This window comes from Bombus huntii, chromosome 2 (genome assembly GCF_024542735.1).
Source record: "Bombus huntii isolate Logan2020A chromosome 2, iyBomHunt1.1, whole genome shotgun sequence".
Lineage (NCBI taxonomy): Eukaryota > Metazoa > Arthropoda > Insecta > Hymenoptera > Apidae > Bombus > Bombus huntii.
Window position 1 is genome coordinate 15,870,572 of NC_066239.1, and position 20,097 is coordinate 15,890,668.

A 20,097-nucleotide genomic window follows, 5' to 3' on the forward strand; every position below is an offset into this window, starting at 1 on the left:
CATATCGTATTTATCGTGTTTTGTTTCAGTGATCTTCGCTTATAACGGGACCTTATATTCCGATAGGTCTGAGTGGTGTTAGAAAAATTATTGGGGAAAATTATAACATTATCGTGGAACGTATTGCACCTACCATTGGTCTCGTACAAGTTAAGGCGAAGAAAAAGAAGAGAAAGAGAAGAAATGAAAATATTACATGTTAGGACAGATAAGGACACCATGATCTTCCGCTGCCTTCTCGACGAGCTAAATGTAAATTTGGGTAAGTCACTTTGGAAGTTGGTATACTGGGTGTACGCGTGGTATGGCAGCTTATACGACCGCAGTGGTGCAACGTAGAACAAAACGGCTTAGTTCTGATATCCAGCTCACGAGTGTGTTGCGTTATCCACCCCGGAACTTAGCTAATTTCGCTTTAGACCGTGTCCAATGTTTGTACCTGTGTAGCTACTCGGCCTCGTTACAAGTTTTTTAGCTCTTTAAGCGTTTCATGTTGCTATACTGAATATACATTGATAAATATTCCGTTATCTTTGCATCACTTGCATATTGTTTGCAGTAAACAAGTTAATCTCTTCACACGCATTTCATGTTGATATATGTTAAACACTACGTGCAATTTTTATTTATTATTGAAGCACAACTGAAATGAATCGAAATGGAAATCGTCGAATGTAATTTCTGTTCTTTCGTAACTAAACACGCACGTTACCATAGTGGATTGAAGCAAAATGACCACCACAGATCATGTTTTGTTTCTTATACTTTGGTATAATATATATCGTTTATTGTAAAGAATAATCGTTTCAGATTTATTCTTTTAACCAAGCATGTTAGTTATGTGTCCATTTATTTTCCAGCTAAATTACGTTTAAAGCGTCACATATGCGTGGTAAACGCGCTGAACATCGTGCTATGATAAACATTTCATGAAAAGTCGACATTCAAAGTCTAGTTTAAAGTTATTGGTATATAATTTACTTAGTTACTTAGTTCTTGGTTATTGGTTGAGGTTTACATATTTTGAATTTCGTTGCATCGTAGAGCATTTCGTAAGTGTATTGAGCTTCTATCAACACACACACAGTACTTTTCATTTGCGCTTTTGTATGTAATCTTTTGTTCGCTACTTACTACTTCGTTTGAGATTAAATTTCCCTCCAAGAACTTTGTTCTGTGAAGCGGATACTCTAAATTATCCTAAAGCTGCATCTCTCGATTCTATTCATTCTTTTCAACAAATTTTACGCTTACACACACAATGCACCACAAAATGCTCTAGCGTTACAAGTACATTTTAAAATTAACTCGTACCTTACACGTATCACGTATCTTCCTTATCTCGCCTCTAAATTATTGCTAGGTCATTGTCCCAGATTATTTTAATTACTTGTCCCTTTTGGGGGCTAAGGTCGTTTCCAACGTTCCTTTTGATACAAACCCTCTTACTTTTTATTCATTGACAACGTGCTCCCTATCGTTCTATCAGATCTTAATGTTGTGAAGGGAAATACCATTTGAAGAATGAGAGAAGATGGAAATTTCGTTTAATCAGAGGAACGTGCGTTGTGATTTTTGTCGTGGTATGGCTATTGAAGTTTATTAGCCACGCGAGGTTCGAAATTCGTATATGGCCTTGAAAACGCTTCGCATAATTGCGGTAGATTCCACCGCAGCGAGCAGTCGAGATGATACAGGATGGATATACATTTCATGATCATAGAGTTATAAATATATAGATATAAATATATACAGATATAGTAGATGTAAGGTTTGATAGCCCGTACTTAGCGTTGCCAGGGTGAATAAACTTTTTCGCGATATTTAAATCGTATTTGACACGAATCGTTATTAGAATGCGGAGTGTTCATGCAAATTCACATTTTTACAGATAATGATGAAAAAATCGAACAGAATAATAATCATCGTAATCATATCATATGGATTTCATTATATAATATTCTGACTGGTTTTAGCGTTATTTCGAGTTCATACGGTTTGCATCACCCACGCCTATTCCTTCGAAAATCTTCAACATCTGTACATGTATTTCGCACAATTTGCGAAAATGTTACTTTGATAGTAAGTTTAAAGTGGATAACTGTCCAGCATCGTTATCTACATGGCTGAAAACAGTAGCGGCGATTCCAAAATTCAGTTATCCACGTAGAACGTTATTCCGAGGCATTGGACAGCAGCATTTAAATATGAAGCACCCTATTATTAGACACGTTTCTGTTCGCCGTTTAAAGGATCCTGTAAAACGTTTCGAGTTAAACTCGCTGGAGGGACGAAAATCCTAGATTTAGTAGCATCAGCAGCCTTAACACGGATTATCCATACGGCGTATCTATTATACCGTGCTTGTACCGCGACGACGATAAATGACGTTGATAATGGCGAAAGCTTGTCCCGCTTTGATATTTATAACAGCGTGATGCCGCGTCTCGTCGGTTGTCTTCGCAAATCCCAAGAACCGTCCTGCTCTGATGTGCATATGTGTACGCCATACCAACGAGCACGTATATTTTAGTTGGCTTTTTCTTCCAGACGATCGTCCGGGGACACATGTTGTCAAATATTCTAGGAGTGCCCCTTGAGGCCTGTTTCTCTTCAGGCTTGACTTTGGATTCATCTCTCGACCGCTCGTTTCCTTCCGCTCCCGAAGAAGTTTCGCGACAGCTATCCTCGACTACAGTGACAGCTCTTTTGACCGGGTAAGATGTTTCTCCTGGCTATCCTCAGGATATTTGAAAATCCGCCGCCTTTGAGTCGCCAGCTACATCCACAATAATAAGTTATACTTCAACTTTGTGCTTTAAATAATAAGGCAAGTAGGATGATGGAGTAAGTGGATGGTCGGTGTTTGATATGCATAACTTGAATAATTGAGTACGATAGGATCTTATCTTAGAGATTATGGAAAGAAGATATTATAATGGGAACTGGGTAACAGAGAAGGTGTACCTTTCTAGAATTTTAATCGTATTTCATATTAATCAAGAATTTTTCCTCAAAAGGTTATCATCGGCTGAACGCGTTATTCTCGGTAATTAAACGTAATTGATTTTATAAATTGAAATATGAAGACACAGAGATATTGACATCAAGAATTAGTTATTTAACAATTTAGCAGGAGAAAGACTTGGGCATATTGTTAAATATAATACTACACATTTTTTCCTCATATGCAATGCGATTATTAATATTTGTTTCCTATAAAAAATCAAAAATACGTATATTTTTTGTATCTGAGGTGAAAATTGGAGGAAATTTGAAGGATAAGGAGACGATGATTTTCTAAATATTTCATTTTCAACTCATCGTTATCTTATTGTACTGTTAATGAGTTAAGTCAACTTTTGTGTTTGAAAAAAGGACCTTCGAGAGATATTTGATAGAATCTTCTTTATTTAACATTTATGATCATATTAAGATATAAGTAGGTACTATCGTATGATCTTCTACTTTGTAGAAGAATTATAAAGGTCGATTTCAATTTACGAGAACAGAAGGTATAGAACGCATAGCGTGTAATTTCACATCAAACCAAGTCAAGTTTGGTCGTGCAATTCTCGAAAGCAACGTGTCCGTCGAATATTACGACAGCTCGATGTACCATCTCCTGAAGTAACGCTGCGAATACCAACAACCACTTTGTTTCCTTTTCATAAGAGTTCAGCTTTGCTCTTATACACGGCACTTTGACCGACTTTGGCTATGACTTTTTTTATTATATTCTCTTTAACTATACAATACGTCGTCAAGTTTAAAGAATTGCAGCTATCAAAATGTGAATGGACCATAACTTTGTTGGAACCTTATAATATATGTATACATAATCATAAGTTTACGTGGAATTTTTCAATTTATTTGCCAAATAATACTCGTATTTGTTAAAATAAATCTATGAAGCATTCTACGCAGTGAATATTCCAAATTGATTTCTAATCTGCAATTTCTAAGATCTCTAATTTTATTATCACTTATACGATATATCAGTACGTTCGTAGCGTAAATTTTAACGCCCTGACATAGAAAATAGTATTTTATCTAAAACACGAGTATTAAAAATTAATACGACTTCAAACTTCACTCAAACATTTTTTCTCTCTCGTGTACTGAATTTTTCCGATTTAACACATTTGGTAGACGAGTCAGCTGCGATAGTCATTTTTTAGAGTGTTTCCTTGAATAAGAAAAAAAAAAGGATTGTAACTACAAGCTTGTCTTTAAAAAAAAAAAGCGCAGAGAATATATGATGATAGAACATACACATTTATGCCGTAGTGATGTGTAGAAAAATTTAGAAAAATACATACAACGTGAGTAGCGGTCTTAAGCAAGTATTAAACAGATGATCCCACTGAATACTGCGACTTATTCGTATTCCGAATGGCTGCTCGTTTAAATGTTCTTTTGGTCTCCTTCAAATATAATATCCTACGTCTGTAACGTCGATCTTATAACGTTTGTATACATTTTCAGGATCGTCTAATATTTCACTAATACATGTCATGTGAGTTGGCTGTTGTTACAATGCTAATAAAATTTCAAAATATTTCGTATGACAAATAGTGATAAATAGTGTCAAATAGTAATAAATAGTATGATAAATAGTGTCAAGCAAGTGCACGAGTACTCTGGCAAGCCATTGTAGACAGAGCTGAATCAGCAGGTAGAACTTGTTTTACTTTCCAAAATACTAACTTGAACGTTACTATTGTAGATATACTTAACTGTTCCAAGTGAATTTTTGATTAATGCTGAAGCGAACGATACAGACACGTCTAGTCAGGACGCCAACCAGTGGTTTTGTCTTTGCGGTCGTGCTCAATATGTCGTCGCGTATCGTGCGCAGTTGCGATTGACAAACGACCGCAACATCAACTCTGCGTTGGCCAAACGCAAAGCTGATGGGTGTTCGTAATCATCGAACCTCTTGGCTCCCTCAAATAATCCGTTTTGCCGTGTAAATTACACCTTCGACATGGTTGAGCGCGCGCTACACTTCGTTTCACATTTCCAGTATCGTGTTTGTCTTTCCTTATTCGCATTGCTATAAAAGCTGGTTACGTTGAGCAAAATCTGTTATGATGAGTGCTCCTTCAAGTACTAAAGTATTAAGTACTAAGCATCAAGTGTTAAATATTAAATAAACGAGGTAAAATAACGATGAAATAATAATAAAGGAAATAAGTTAAATAATGTTCAATTTTTGTGAAACTATGCAGTACAGTTTGGCAAGCTTTCAGTTATTAGCCTTACTGCGTTCTTTCTGTAATTTTCGACCGGATCATATCTTTCTATCGTTCCGAATTTCTTTTAAGTTTGAGGAAAATGAGAAGGAATCGTTGTTTCAAATTTTCTTAAAAGTTTCTCTGTTTTGTTTGTTTGAAACGACTTGAATTGCGAAATTAAGACACAAAGAATTGATAGATTGCAGCAGAGTTAACTAGGGATACTTCAAAACGCTTTGACTTCTGAAATGAATGCATATGCCAGATCATACGTCTTTTCAGATCATTAAACTTCGCCTAATGAAGGATAACTCAGTCTAGTTGTGTGGGATACCTTATATGTATATATACTTATATATATATTTTTTTTCATACATTGGAATCTATTACAATTTCCCAGCTAATGAAAGAGTTCACAGAATCAGAATGTCTTGTTGATCTTGTAAAAACAATTTAGTAATGCGCCCTTATAAATACTTTACTACAAACGTTACGGGATTTGTAAGTTTGGTGCTTTTAATAATGACGAGATGTTGCTTGAAAAGTTTTCCTCGAAAATCAAAGTTGTTACGTAGTATAAATTGCAGCAAAGTTTGAAGCGCTTAAATCGGTTTGAAATTATTAGAGCCGCTTGAATATACAACATGCGAGTTGGTTAAATGTCACTCTTTATATATGAATTGAAAGATCTTGTAAATTTATAATTATTTATCTTTTCTATTGCATATGATATTTTGAAAATATTTGTTAATTTAACACCGTAAAACACATTGATTCAAATACGAGAATCGAAGATGGCAGAATAAATCGTAAGGTCGCAACATGTTAAAATATTGTTAATAAAATATTTTCCATGGCTCGAGGTGGCCACCATGTTCATTTTCATTAAAAGCAAAAAACGAAGGAAAACGTGAAAAATAGAGAGGGGAAAGAGGAATAATAACGTAAACAAAGACAGTAGCTTCGTTTGCGAGTTAATGTAAAACATCGGATAAAGTCTATAGAAGTATTTTCATAAAAGATTTTTAACATTCTCTTTATTGTTCTTCAGTGGTTTTTTATTTTGACTCCTGCACGCGCAAGGCACGAAAGCTTTTAACGTTTGCATTTTACATTGTACAGCGTTTCTAATTCTCGACGATAAACGTCTTCTTGGAACGGTGACATGCTTGCTAAGACACACGTATATGAATATGGTTAAAAGGGCTGAAAAGGGTTAAAAAATATGTTTATTGTGGTATGATTTTTATTATCTCTTCACATTTATGCTTTCTCGCCAGTTATATTTCTTGCAATCCATTGGTTGGTTCAGTTACTCCAGTTCGCTCCCTCTTTTTATTACGTTTCTCTACTTTTCGGTATTCCGTTTTATGTTCGCCATATCGTAGTATTATCGGAGTATTACCACCGTGAAAGTGCAATATATGAATTGGATGTACGTCAATCGTCGTAAGTGTCGATCCATTCAAATCGAACCTTTTACTTATGATCGACATTAAATATTGCCGTACCTATAATGCTGACATAGATATGTCAACTTACAATGTAATTGTTGTAATTTCTCATACTCGATATATTATTTTAATCTTTACTTCTCAACAATTATTCCACGATGAACAACAAATAATAGAAATTTTCTACATACATGTAACATAAAACCAATCTACGAAGGATTCTTTCATTTGTAAATTCTGTATTACTATAATTTCCCAATTCATATGCATATTCGTTCACATTATACACTTAAAACTTTTCATTTTCTTCACTTATAGTTGTATCAGGCCCTTATGATGCTTATGGTGTTTTAGAAATCTTCGTACGAATTACAAAAGAAAAGAGACCTTCCGAGGTCTAGCTTCCATCATGATAATCTCAATTATAATTCACCTTTATATTCTGCGAATACATTTATTCTTCGTAATTTAACACCATTAATAGTTGTATTATATTTATATTTATGTACGTACTAGCTTCACCGAAGAATCGACAGATATCAATCACAGTCGAAGCCCGATATTTTTCATTCTCTTCCACTTCATACTTGCACGTTATTCGTTTTCCTGTTCCCCTTTATCGCTTGAAGAATTGGTGACATCGGCGCATCACGGAAATGCAACGGTTGCGTTGGTTGCATTGCTATGTACCACGGGTCGCTTGTGTGAGAGGTCAGTTTATACGAGGTGGAAAGGAAGATCGTTGGGAACAAGAGTTGAAGCGAGAACTAGGGACGAGTGGAAAAGCTGTAGGGGCAGTGGATAGAATGGGTAAATGATAAATATTTCAACCAGCGGCATACTCGACGAAACGAACTCGCAACTTAGGTGGTATAGGTCAGGGTTTAGCTTTAGTCGGTACCTGCTAAAACTAACCGCGTAAAATATACAATGCTAGGAAATTCTGCTTTCTATTCTCTTCCTCTTCAACATCCCTCGTTGTTCGCTTTATGGACTTCGTGTCGGAGGTCGTGTCGAACAGAAGTTTCAAAATAACTTATTTGCTACTGGCAGCTGCGCGAGATTATTTTAGATTTTAATATCATGACAATAATAACGCTTACGATTTTATTATATACTGTAGCATAAAAGTTTGGTGACTACGTGTTTCATAAAAGCCAAGGATTTTCTAAAATGTCAATTTGGAATTGTCCTGTTACTTTAGAAAATTTTGTTATCAGACCGCTTATCGAAATAAAAGAATGTTATTTATAGATAGACGGCATGGACTAACCGAATTAGGACTAAAATCAACAAAAGGTTCTGTAAAAATGTAATTGAGAAGATATTCAAAATTTTTGACCGACCATGTATAAAGCTAACAGTATTTGTATAAGTTGGACGAACAAAGTGGAAGCATTACGTAATTCTATGTAATTTGCGTAGAAACTTAGCGAGGAGAGAATGTTGTTTTCGAATTTTAATCTTACCGAGGTTTATACGAAAATGTGCATTTAAATGGTGTAATTATCCAGAATTTAATTTTATCAATTACATATTTAAATAAATATAATGGACATACAAGCGATTGTTAGAAAAGATTCAAAGTATTCAAGATGTTAAGACATTAAAAATATTGTGTTTTGCAAATTGTTGCATTATTATTATTATAATTTATGGCTTTAGAGAAAATTGTGCTTTATTTTAAACTCTGATTTATTTTGATCTTTTTAATAGATAAATTATAGCATAACAAGGATTACAGAAAGAGTATGAAGTGGAAAAGATTTTCTGAGGATATATTCATTTTCTTGGTTAAAGTATATTATGTTTTTGCTTTGCCGAGTTAAATGCTGTTCAGCATGCAAGCTGAATTTTGGACCTTCTAAATGTGTTAAAATATTTTACGGGAGAAATATAATAAATATAGTACCTACTTCGTTAAATCCCTTGTTCCTGTAGAAAGATACTCTCCCTTTTGTTGCTACATTTTCAGTTCATAGATTCATATATAAACACGTTAAATACAACAACGAGTTAAAATATTTTAATTATTCTGATTATAGAGTCTTAATCATGCAGGTTTTAATTTCATACACTTTTTATAAATTTTTAAATAGTTTTGCTCTGATTTATTTTTATAGATTTTTAATTATTTCTTGTTCTAAAATTTAAACAAAGCTGTTTTCCTAAAATAACAGAGTCATGCAACAACGTAGAGAAGTAATTTTAATACATGATAAATAATGATAATTAATAATATCAGAGTATTAATGGTATCAAGAGTCTTCATATTTCAAATTTTAAATTTTAAAGTTTCAAATTCGGAGGAAAAATTGCTTAAAGACTATAAGAACGCAACCTATTTTTCTGGCACGCGTAACGGAGTTTGTTAGAGGAAATTTTCTTTTTGCGCTTTTTCATTCGTTTGTTATCAGCAAGCAAGCTGCAAGTTTATCACGCGATCCTAGATGTGGTTTTTTCAAGAGGAGGCGTCTAATATCTGCGTGACTCGATTCGAAGCGCGTTATTCTGATATAAATTACAGCCACGTAACTCCACTTCCACGGACCTTCGTGACATTTTTACTTTTGAAGAAGCGAGATCATAGATACGGTCAAATTGTTGGTTCGTTCATTAGATACCACGGTGATTGTGAGTTAAGTAATATACTTTTGCTACTAATTGTAAATAAAAGTAACTTTGTTTTAAATCTCATATAAATGGTATTACAACTAAAAATACAGCAATTGCTAGGAAAACTATTCTATTAGAATTATTAGAACTACTCTTACATAGAATATTCTATTATTATATAGAACTATTCTATAGAAAAACTAATTCTATTTGACTTTTCCTTATATGGAATATATCGTGGATGGAAAGTAATATAATATTTTCAAAAGTTCGTGTTTTTTAATTAGATATTTTTTAAAATTAAATTTTGCTTGGCATCAGATAAATCCTTCTAACTGGATTAAATTACCTCTGAATAATAAAAATCTTAGTACGGTTGGAAAAATTATATAAACGTGAAACGTGGAAAGAGGGACTGTACGAAATATATTTTATGTAGATCTTTATCTATTTACACCTATAATTAAGGTATAAAGGTATATTCGTTTTTGCACTTTCTTTCGTCGTTCCATTAATTTTTTAAATTTTTACGCCAGATATAAACAATAAAAGTTAGAGGAGAAGTTTGAAAATTATAGCACGATGAATTCTTTTTCTCCGTCATTTCTTTCCTTTTTCATAGATAAATTTTCGTACGTTTCAGTAGTTTCCAGCTTTAATTAATAATTTATAACTTAGCTATAATAAGAAAAGTAGAAGACTAGCGGCCGAAGTTCCTCAAAGTCAAGAAAATAAATTTGACACCAAAGAACTTTGATAACCACCGTATTAAAAGAAATCGGCTTTGCCGGAACGTATTAAAGCTGAAAGCCATTAAAGAAATTAAGCGAACCGTTGCATTCGTTGAGGTATTTCTGAAAACTTTTAATAGTGGGTTTGATTAAAACTAGATAAGAGGCTGCATATCGGATTTAGCGATCATGAAACGACCTTAACAATACACTTTTTTAAGGAAAAGATATGAGATGCGTTTCGGTAGCACTATTTCATTTTTAAATCAAATTAGCAGCGATTATTAAATGTTCTAGGATATATAATAAAATCATAGAGCCATAAAATCTGTCAAACATCGTTGAATATTTACGTATGCTATTTTATATCAATGTCTTTCAACTTAAGAAAGACATAATGTAACATTATATTATATAAATAGATTTATATAAATAGACAAAGTATGTATGCATTTATGAGAAATTTAAGTGTGTTAAAATAAACAAAACATACATGTAATATGCAAAGGAACATACAAGAGATCTAAAATAACATATTCATTATAATAATCTGAATTTACATAGACATTACATAAAAATAAATAGCGAAGAAGAAAACTGTTTCATTGCTGTCAAATGCATATTTAAATTGCTCTAAATATAATTACTCTCGCAATAAATATCAGAAGGAACTTTAAGGAAAAATTTCTGAGATAAAAATAAAGTTTCAAATGCCTTCTTCTTCCTAAAAGACATATCGTGATAGTTAGCAATAATGTAATTATTAAATCTCTCTCTTTCCCTCTCCCTCTCTCATTCTGTGTTCTAACTACGAAAGTACAATTGATAAATAAGAAGAAACAAAATTTTTTTGTCTAAGATGTTGACTTCCTAAAGAACTAGAGGTTTCATTTTACACTCCCGATGCATTTTGCCATAAGAAGCTATCCTCTGCCTGATTGTACTATCCTTTCGCCTCTATATTCGAAATCATTTTTAGCAAGCAATTTTCATGTTCAGTCGATCGTAAACCAAAACGTTCCCCTCGACTACTCGGAGAACGGTTCCTTCCCACGAAATGTCGAGCAGCTCACAAAATTCATGACACGAAAACGTGTAAGGATACAGTGGCCCGTTCGTAACGAACGTACAGAACAACATGCAAGTTCTTGGTGTGTAATTTTTCGATGAAAGCAATAATCTTTGGCGAACCACTAGTGCTCACGCACACCTGGTGCTTTTTGCCCGTCTTTTTTTCGTCATTGTTCGACGACGAACTGTCTGGATCGGGATCGACGGGTTCCTATTGTGACGTCGACTGTGCCGTTATTTTTTATCCCGTCCTTTTTTTATCTCGAGCTCTTAATTTATCGAGGGCATTGACGTGGGAGTCGGAGGAGTGTAAAATCACTCAACGTGATGCGATGCTATTACCTGAGGGGCCGCCGTCTCTCGAAGAGCAGAGACGCAAAAGTGGTGATGCAATACACAACGATATCCACGGAATATACACTCTCAGCGCAGTCTTCGTTGTCGTCGATTCCTTGGTCGATGCCGAACGACAAGGGCTTCTACCCTCGTGTAATCTTAGACGATGGAAAATTGAATAATTAGCGTTGTCGAGGAAATATAAAGTGGTGGATAGTTAAATGGCTTATAGTTGCTTCGACAAAGAAAATGTTGGTTAATGTTTTAATCAAATTTTAAGTGTGTTTGTTTATAGGATATTTGGATTTTTAAGATGTGGTTCGTTTATTACGAAAGAAGATGTCTCACCGATACATTGAGAGTCAACATTATATTAACGTAACATTTCATTTCCAAATTTTTCTTACTTGGTCTTCTTTCAGTTAATTAATAGAATCTTTTTAACATTCTGATTACCAAGGTCTAAGGGTATAGTCAATATTTTTTCATTACCATTTCTTCTTTCGTCTAGATCTTATAATCTTACAGGTTTCAAGAAATTATCGTATTCGTGGGACTATCACTAAATTATGGAACTCTATTTTTTATCCCTGTTTGGCGTATTGCACTTTTACAAGCATTTACATGGAGTCTATTCCACTTTATTACACTTTTTGTATCCTGACAAAGCAATAAGTGAATTACTTCATTTACATTTTCCAATATCGCTACCTACGTTTACGTTCGACGAAGTGATTATATCCATTCTGATAATATTAATCGCGTTGCTAAAGTAATTCCGTTAACAGATTCTTCACATTGAATTCGAAGAACCGCGAAAGTAAATATAGAACAAATATTGTGTAATTGTTGTTCAGATACAAAAACTAACGAAGAATCTTTATCACTCCCTCAAGTACTCGAGTCTTTAATGAATATTCTGCTTCGCAAAGTAACCATAACCATTTATTCTTTTCCGTCCTTCACTCTTTCCTCCTTTGCGATTGTTCTTACAATCTATATGAAGAGAAAACGAAGGGTTCGTTTACATGTAACACTGTGCGTAATTAAACCCTCTTGTATCTCTACCATCCGAAACTTTGTTGGAAGGGTACGCGTCTGAAAGTTTCATTTCATTTCTGAATTGCTTCATTTCTGTCTCTTTCTTTTTAATAAAACAGTCCACCTTATGTTCTTGCATATTTCTATTTTTCTTCCTAATTCGACATTTTTCGTCATAACGCATTCAGCGCTATTACAATTTTTTTTAAAAAAGATCATCTCACATCAACAAGATTTTTCACTTTCATTTTAACACACTTCTTATCACTTCATATATCTTCTTAATCTTCCCATCGAAACTCATAAACTTGGAAGCAAAATAACTGCATCGACACTATTTAGAATCTAAATTGCGAGTAAGATAATTGTTCGTCGTACGTTAATGACAGCGAACGTTTTAGGAAAAATAATGCGCAAGCTTTCTCATCGTTTAGTATCACGCTATTTATGTTGTAGTATTATTAAATATTTGAATTTAAAATACTTGGGACGCGGAAGGTTTCTGTTCGATGCGCGACTCGTACTATTTCGATAAACTTGCATGGCCGTGTTTAATTCCGAGAACTCCGGCGGCTGTTGTTTACATTTTATTAAAGTGAAACGTTTAAATAGTCTCGTTGTGGTTGTTTGCATTTTTTCCAATTGTGCCGTTCCAATCGAAAATGAATGGTGTACACTGGCGATTGCGAGGAAGCTTTATATACAGCGCGAACGTAATATTTAGCAGCGTTAGCTATTGATTTCTTTTCAAATATAAAAATATCGCATCGATATTATAAATATCAGCTTCCTCTATGATCGATAAAAATCTCAGATTGCAGTGAAATAGCTTGATTAACGTTAATATCGCGTTTCATTTAAACAGAATTAGCGCCGATATTTCTTCTTGTTCAAACATTAGTATCATAAATTATACATTTTGCGTCGAGTGGAAATATATACCCCGAAGAAATATATACTTGATCCATTGGATTTATATGCATTCCTAGTCGATAGATTGTTAAATGTATTCATTAGATATGCACGATGCGCGGTGGATATTTTCGTGGCTATCAAGTAGATTAGGTAGACTTCTGTAAGTTAGCCGATTTCGTGTCTCACGAGCAGAGTTCATTCTTTCCTTTTGTTTCTGAAAATAGGTCGCTTATATTGGGATGGAAGGCTTGTAGGAGAAGGATGCAAACGCGAAACACCAGTCATGCATTAAAGGATGAAAGAATTTCAAGCTATCGCTGGTGTATTGTCTCGACGATAAATTTCGTTTGAGCTTCCATGTAACTAATGGTTCATCGATCATTTTAATACTGCCAATATAACCTTTTAGAGTCGCGACACGATTGTAGGATATCGAATACTTTTAATATTTTGAATTGACGTGCTTAAGTTTTCTGGAATTAGTACGGAACTCGATAACGATGACATAAATTTTATTATAACGAAACAAGAACAACGATCTTCAATAACGATTTAATAATGAAATGAAACTATGAAAATATTCATAGAATCATACATGTTTGTATACATTTGATTTCTTAATGAATATTTTACATAAACATATATCACAACCATTGAAATAGTCGAATTGGACATTAGAGATTTTTTACAACTGGGATCGTTTAGTATTAGAACCCCTCCAGTTCAGGGAACCTTTTGGCATCAGGGTCTGTACGGTCCCAGGGACCATTTCTCGGAGAATCTGAACCCTGTTATTAGAATTCTCCTAAAACAGTCAAAGTATCTAATTCATAATTTTTCACAGGAACGTTTATAGTACAGTTTGGAAAATTTGAATGATTCTTTGTAAACAATATGCGCGTAAGGACTCGTTTCATTTATGCCATCTTGTACGAATGTTACAATCTGATTCTCAAGTTATTTTTCCACAAACTTTGTACTCTAATCGTCGGTAGTTCTAGCGTTATTAACCCTACACTCTATGTACTTTTCAGACTGGGTGTTTCTGTATCTCAGGAAATGGTGTTATTTCTGGAATTGCAGGCTAGATATAAATGTCTTTAGGGTCTTGGTGTCTTTGGAGTCTAGGAAATCCTGACGTCTCTGCAATTCTAGAACATCGGTGATTCTATCTTCTAATTGAGCTTGGGCGTTATACCAACCATTGTCCGGAGGATATTAGTACGCACAGCATTGCATGAATCCGTGTATTGGTTACTGGTACGTCTTGAGGCGTGTGCGTTTGCCAACTTCTACGTGAAAACTTCTACATCACATTTCAATGTCCTCAGGATATGGTCTTCATTAATATCATCTTTTTCCTTTAATATCTTTGTACTTGAAATATTGAGTACTTGACTATTTGAGATCATGAAAGTACTTGGAGGTTTCTTATAAGGAACTTTTATGAATGTATTATGCGTGTTGTATAGTACTTTTGAAATTTGATTAATACCGCGATGAGATACGATTATAATCCATAGATTGACTAAGTTTCAACCAACTCGAAAATATATAAAAAACATTGATTGCAAACGTATACTTGGTAAAAAATTAGTATAAAACGCAAATAATTCTCGCGTATAAATTGATCGCTTAATTACTTTTATCTCTACCACAAAGTGTATGTTTGCGATAAATGACTCGTAACTTTCATCTACATTTTATGTATATTCGAAGCTTGTTCCAAACCTTAGGAATAATCATAAGGTCCGAGGTCTCATTATGATGCTAATGAAATCTCAAAGCGTTTTGCATAAAATACACGACATATTCATAAAATGTTGTTATGGGAAATATTTAAATACTTTTGTGAGCAGCTGTACATACATTGTATATTACACGCGATAGGCGGATTTCTTTTACATTAATTCAATACGTTCCACGTTTTCTCCACATTTCATTCTTGTTTTTGACATTCATTAATATACCTTACCATTACACGAAATTGCGCGATAAAAATTCCAATCTTGTTTTCCACAATATTCTGCATATATCATCGCCGATGTACAAAAATGGATCGCGTTTCGTTACACGAGCGCATCTTAACTGTGCCTTATACCCAATAGGGATTTCTTTAATGTAAAAAATAGATCCCAAGGGGCCTTTCTCTGAAAACGATCTTATCGATTGTTTTGCGGTTCGTTCGACATTTTTTGTGCTTTTAAAACGTTCCCTTAACCGCGTTGAATTGCCTATCCAGCCATGAATTATACGTTGGTCGTGTTCTAAATCGTGCCTACCTTTGCATAAATTGATTTGTACCACTTGAGATAATAATTGCAATGCGAGCAACGGCGCGCGAGAAAGTGCCCGAGTCGTTTAACGATAACAAGAAAAACAAAGAGATTATGCCACGTAGTATTAATGTTGATGTTCTATGAAGGAACGGCACGAATTTCACGACACAAAGGCGTGGACTGTTAAACTGCAGGATTTGTGGCTATGCGGAAACTGTAATGCGGCCATCAATATCGGGCGTGTTTCGCAGTACAATGTTATTGTTGATTATCTCTATGTTTATAATACGTACGCACCGTTTGTAATATTACGTCTCGTTATTGCGTTATGTACACGTAGACGAATTAAGCAAATTGTTCACTGTGAAATAGGTCTTTCGCTAGTCGTTAATTAATACTCGATAGATATACGCGTATACAATGCAGTTGCTGCAAATATTTCTACATCCTATTGATTTTGCTCTGTGGCATAAACGACCTATTCCAAAGACAGAATAGTTTAAATAACGCACAGCTAGCGTAAATAATTATATTACACTACATACAGTCTTATCATGTACATCTTTTCGTTCCTTGGGAATATTTATATCTAGTTCTCTTCTTAAAGCTATAGTTCACGTATTTTCTAAATTTATAGTACAGAATGTTTTCTAATTGTATGGAATGTCTTTTCATTTTCGAGAAATGAGATTACATTTATTTTTTACAATTATCTCTTTCACTATATTTTCTTAAGCCTATATCACTGCCAGATAAAATGTCCTATTCAAAATATTCTCATTTTCCAAGATACGTTGAAATATTTGCTTCTCCGTGTTTTTTATCGTTTAAATGAATATGTATTATACAGAGAAGGGAAGAAAAATAAAGATGGGAGAAAAGAAAAAGAAATAAAATTTCAGTTTTCTCGAATATTTAGAGACGGTGGATAGCATTTTTGAACTAAGTAAGGCATAGTTTATATATTTAAATAATTTTCATCGTCTTGAATATTCCTTTCTTATTGTTAAAATGTTCTTGTATTTAAAATAAATTGGGATTACAATTGTTTCATTGCTTTTTACCAACAATACTAGCACATTAAGTCCCGAATAAATCTATATATTAAAACGACCAATATGCTTCATAAAATTCATCTCAAATATTTTTTCTTTACGTTAATCTATTAAAGAGAAAGAGTATAATTTTCTAATGGTTTCAATTATGCGAGGCTGTCTGACGTGTTAAGTTACAGGCGTTGATCGATTCCATAGGGTTTCAAGTGAATTCGCGAATGAAACGAGGATGAATCGATTGACTCGACCTTGTCTGTTCACCCGACTAAGAGCCTCGAAAACGAGTCACCTGATGAGCCAGATACGAAGATATATCTTCGTCCACCAGACGAGTCGTCTCCCCAACCACGAGAATGTATTTAGAAAAATATCACGATGCACTTAGGATCTTACTGCTTGCATTTTTACTTCGAAATCGAATCATTACTTTCGACGATGTAGAACGACAGCTTCGTTGAACTTAAATCTCGGTTCGTTTCTCATTTTGTCGACTCGTTTTTCGAGTATTCGTAACGAGAGATGTGTAGCCTGCTCTTAAAGTAGATCCAATGGTCCGCTTATTAAAGTACGTCGCTTCTTTCCACCAAAGATGTTCTCCAAAGAAGTAGGACAACTTCCTCTCAAACAGCAACCAAACAATTCTTCCAATTGTACGGTTACAAGCATTTACGATATAGAACGATACGTTAACAATAGAACGATATGTTAATATGACTGTTCCTTGTTATTCAGCAGCTTTGCTCACAGGTGAACCGATGTGCAGAGAAAGAAATATGCCAGCAGGGAGTGACGGAGAGGCGGGGTTGGGGTGAACGAGAAGCGAAACGGAGCAAAGGGGTGGAAAAGAGAAAAAAGAGCTCAGAAATGAGATAGAGGGTAGAAGCGGAGCGAGGAAAGAGAGACTCGTTGGTTGGGGTGGGAAAGAGGAGATGGAAAAGGGTGGAAGGAGTAGATGTGGGGACGGAGAGAGGGGCAGATTTGACCCTGCTTGTGCACCTGGATAGGAGGCTGTAATCAATACCACAGAAAGCGCGCGCTGCGCCAGGCTCACCCCTTATCTGTTCGCCTACCGATACCTGAATAACAACCGTACAGGTTCTGCACGGGCGCATCTCGAAATCTTTTTTCGCCACCCCTTTTCAAACGATGCCACCAGTGAACCGTGGCCTCGTGGTTTTCAACCGACACGTTCTGCGCCTACCCTTGACGAATTCTTATGAAAAATTCCTGCATTTCGTGCAGCTCGTTACGCCGCACCGCTGCCGCGTGTCGATATATATCCCGGAGTCTTTAAACTTGCACATGGAATTTCATCGTCGTAGCGTCCCGCTTTATTTATACGCGAACGAAGGAGATCCCTTTTCTTTCGCGGCGAAGAAAGATTTTCCAGGATTTGTCGGTACATCGGTGAAAATCTTCGATGGTAATAATTCGTTCGAGGTGTTGGTCTCTTCGTTCTTTTGGCTATTTATACGAAAGTATTCGAAGACTTGTGGAGATATCTTACGAATATATTACATATACGTCTTGTACAAAACATTTTGAAATTTCATTGGAACTATAATGAAACCCGACTGCCATGAATGTATTGGTAAAGTTCGAACAAATCTGAAAATGTACGTAAAAACTGCGAAATATTTATAGTAAGAGTACAATTTCGAAGAAATTACAGAATGGTATTTAAACCATCGTTTATTTAATGGGGAAATTTTTAACCATTATTATACGTTTAAAATAGGTGTTCGTGGTCTTCCTACGAGTGAAAATTTCGATGTATCACTCGTGTTGCTTGTTGCTAAGGTGATAAAACATTGAACCTATGATCTACCGTTGATTATGAACGAAAACATTAGTATTTTTAACTTTATTTCTGTATCAACTGTAGTAGGAAGTTTGAAGACAAGATGGACAAGGTGACGAAGGTGAATTTTCAACGGGAATTCTCCGGAGGAGTTTTAGTACTGCGAAGTAGCTCTCTTTTGCTCGAGGCTCAAAGACGACTGGTCGCTCTCTCATTGTCTTCCAAGACTTTTCTACTTTTCTCTGTACCCTTTTCGTTCCGCGAACGTAGCAAACTGAACAAATGTTTTTTTTTTCTCTTTGGAAGTTTACTTGCTGAAACACCTGTTATATTATGGAAATTTTTAAGCGATACAATATGCAAGCCTGAAGGATAAAAGTTTTATGTAATTGAAACATAATTGGGTTCGTAATGTTACGTACAATTTTGTACGGGAACTTCTTTTTTCGAGTATTAGAGAATTATTAAATTAATCTTAAATTAGAAATTAAAAATAAGAAATTTAAATACATTTATTTATTTATCTTACATCTAAGAATTCAACTCTTTTGAAGTATTTGTAAAAATTAACTGTAAAAGAAAATTACTGAACCATTTTCTGGGGTAGAAGTTTCAGTATTTTATCTAATAAAATTATACTATTTAGCAAGATGAATGTGTGTTGCAATTCAAGAGTTGCTTGGATTCTTTTTTAATGTATTTTTTGTCATCTTGCAATTATATGAACGAACAGTAAATTACTAGTCGAAGACAAATTAAAAGATTTAGCAAAGCTTGGTGGAGAAGGAGAGACAATCGCGAGAATCAGCTGCGACTAAACCGCAAGTGGTCTAATTGCAAGCAGGCTTGGTTCTAGTAATCGAGGGGTGGGAACGTCACATTACACGTGTAGATAATGCATCGTCCATGCAAATTCGTATGTCGCGTGTTTAACGTTTATCCTTCAGCCGACCCGATCCAAGAGGGTTCTGACCGTTTGCCCACCTATCAACCTTTGTAACTCTGTCAACTTTAATTGGATCGTGGCCTTCGGTGGCTCGATTCTTCGTAATTTATGTGCATCGTGCGTACGAAAAATTAATTGTCCCGTGACTCGATTTAAGACGTTTCTAGTGATTTATTGGCTTTAGAAACGTAGATGGTCAAGACGTTGGAACGACATATGAGATATGGCTTTTATTTTTTGGTATTTTAGAGCACCCTTGCGTTCACAGCGTGCACGATTTATATTTTGACGTTCAAACAATATGAACATTTTTTATTCCAATGGAAATTTTCAGATATATGAAAGATTAAAATTGTAGGGATTTTACAGGTTGCCTGTCTTCCATGTGATGAGAAGGCAATGTCTTGGTGAAATAAAAAAAATATATATAGAGCAGTATAGATATTAAATAATTTTAACTGATTCAATACAATAATACGACAAAATTTTTCAGCAAGAAAACAGAACTTTCACTCTCAATCACATTCATCTACTAATTGCACTTAAGCACTTTCTATAATATATACTTACATCTGTTCATGTTGTCTTTTCTCATTTTGCGACTTTCCATTT

The 20,097-nt window shown here is 34.7% G+C and overlaps 1 protein-coding gene across 17 annotated transcripts in view; it reads left to right on the forward strand.

Annotated features, from left to right (window-relative positions):
• The window catches only part of LOC126878131 (heterogeneous nuclear ribonucleoprotein M-like), a 206,601-nt gene that overhangs the window by 5,322 nt on the left and 181,182 nt on the right, over positions 1–20,097 (forward strand). For 16 of the 17 annotated variants that reach the window (XR_007695567.1, XR_007695566.1, XR_007695565.1 and 13 more), the window contains one exon: positions 30–262. The gene's annotated coding sequence lies outside the window, so the exon portion shown is untranslated. Of the gene's footprint in view, positions 1–29; positions 263–2,550; positions 2,718–20,097 lie in introns of all 17 variants that reach the window. The other variant, XM_050640639.1, reaches the window with a different exon arrangement.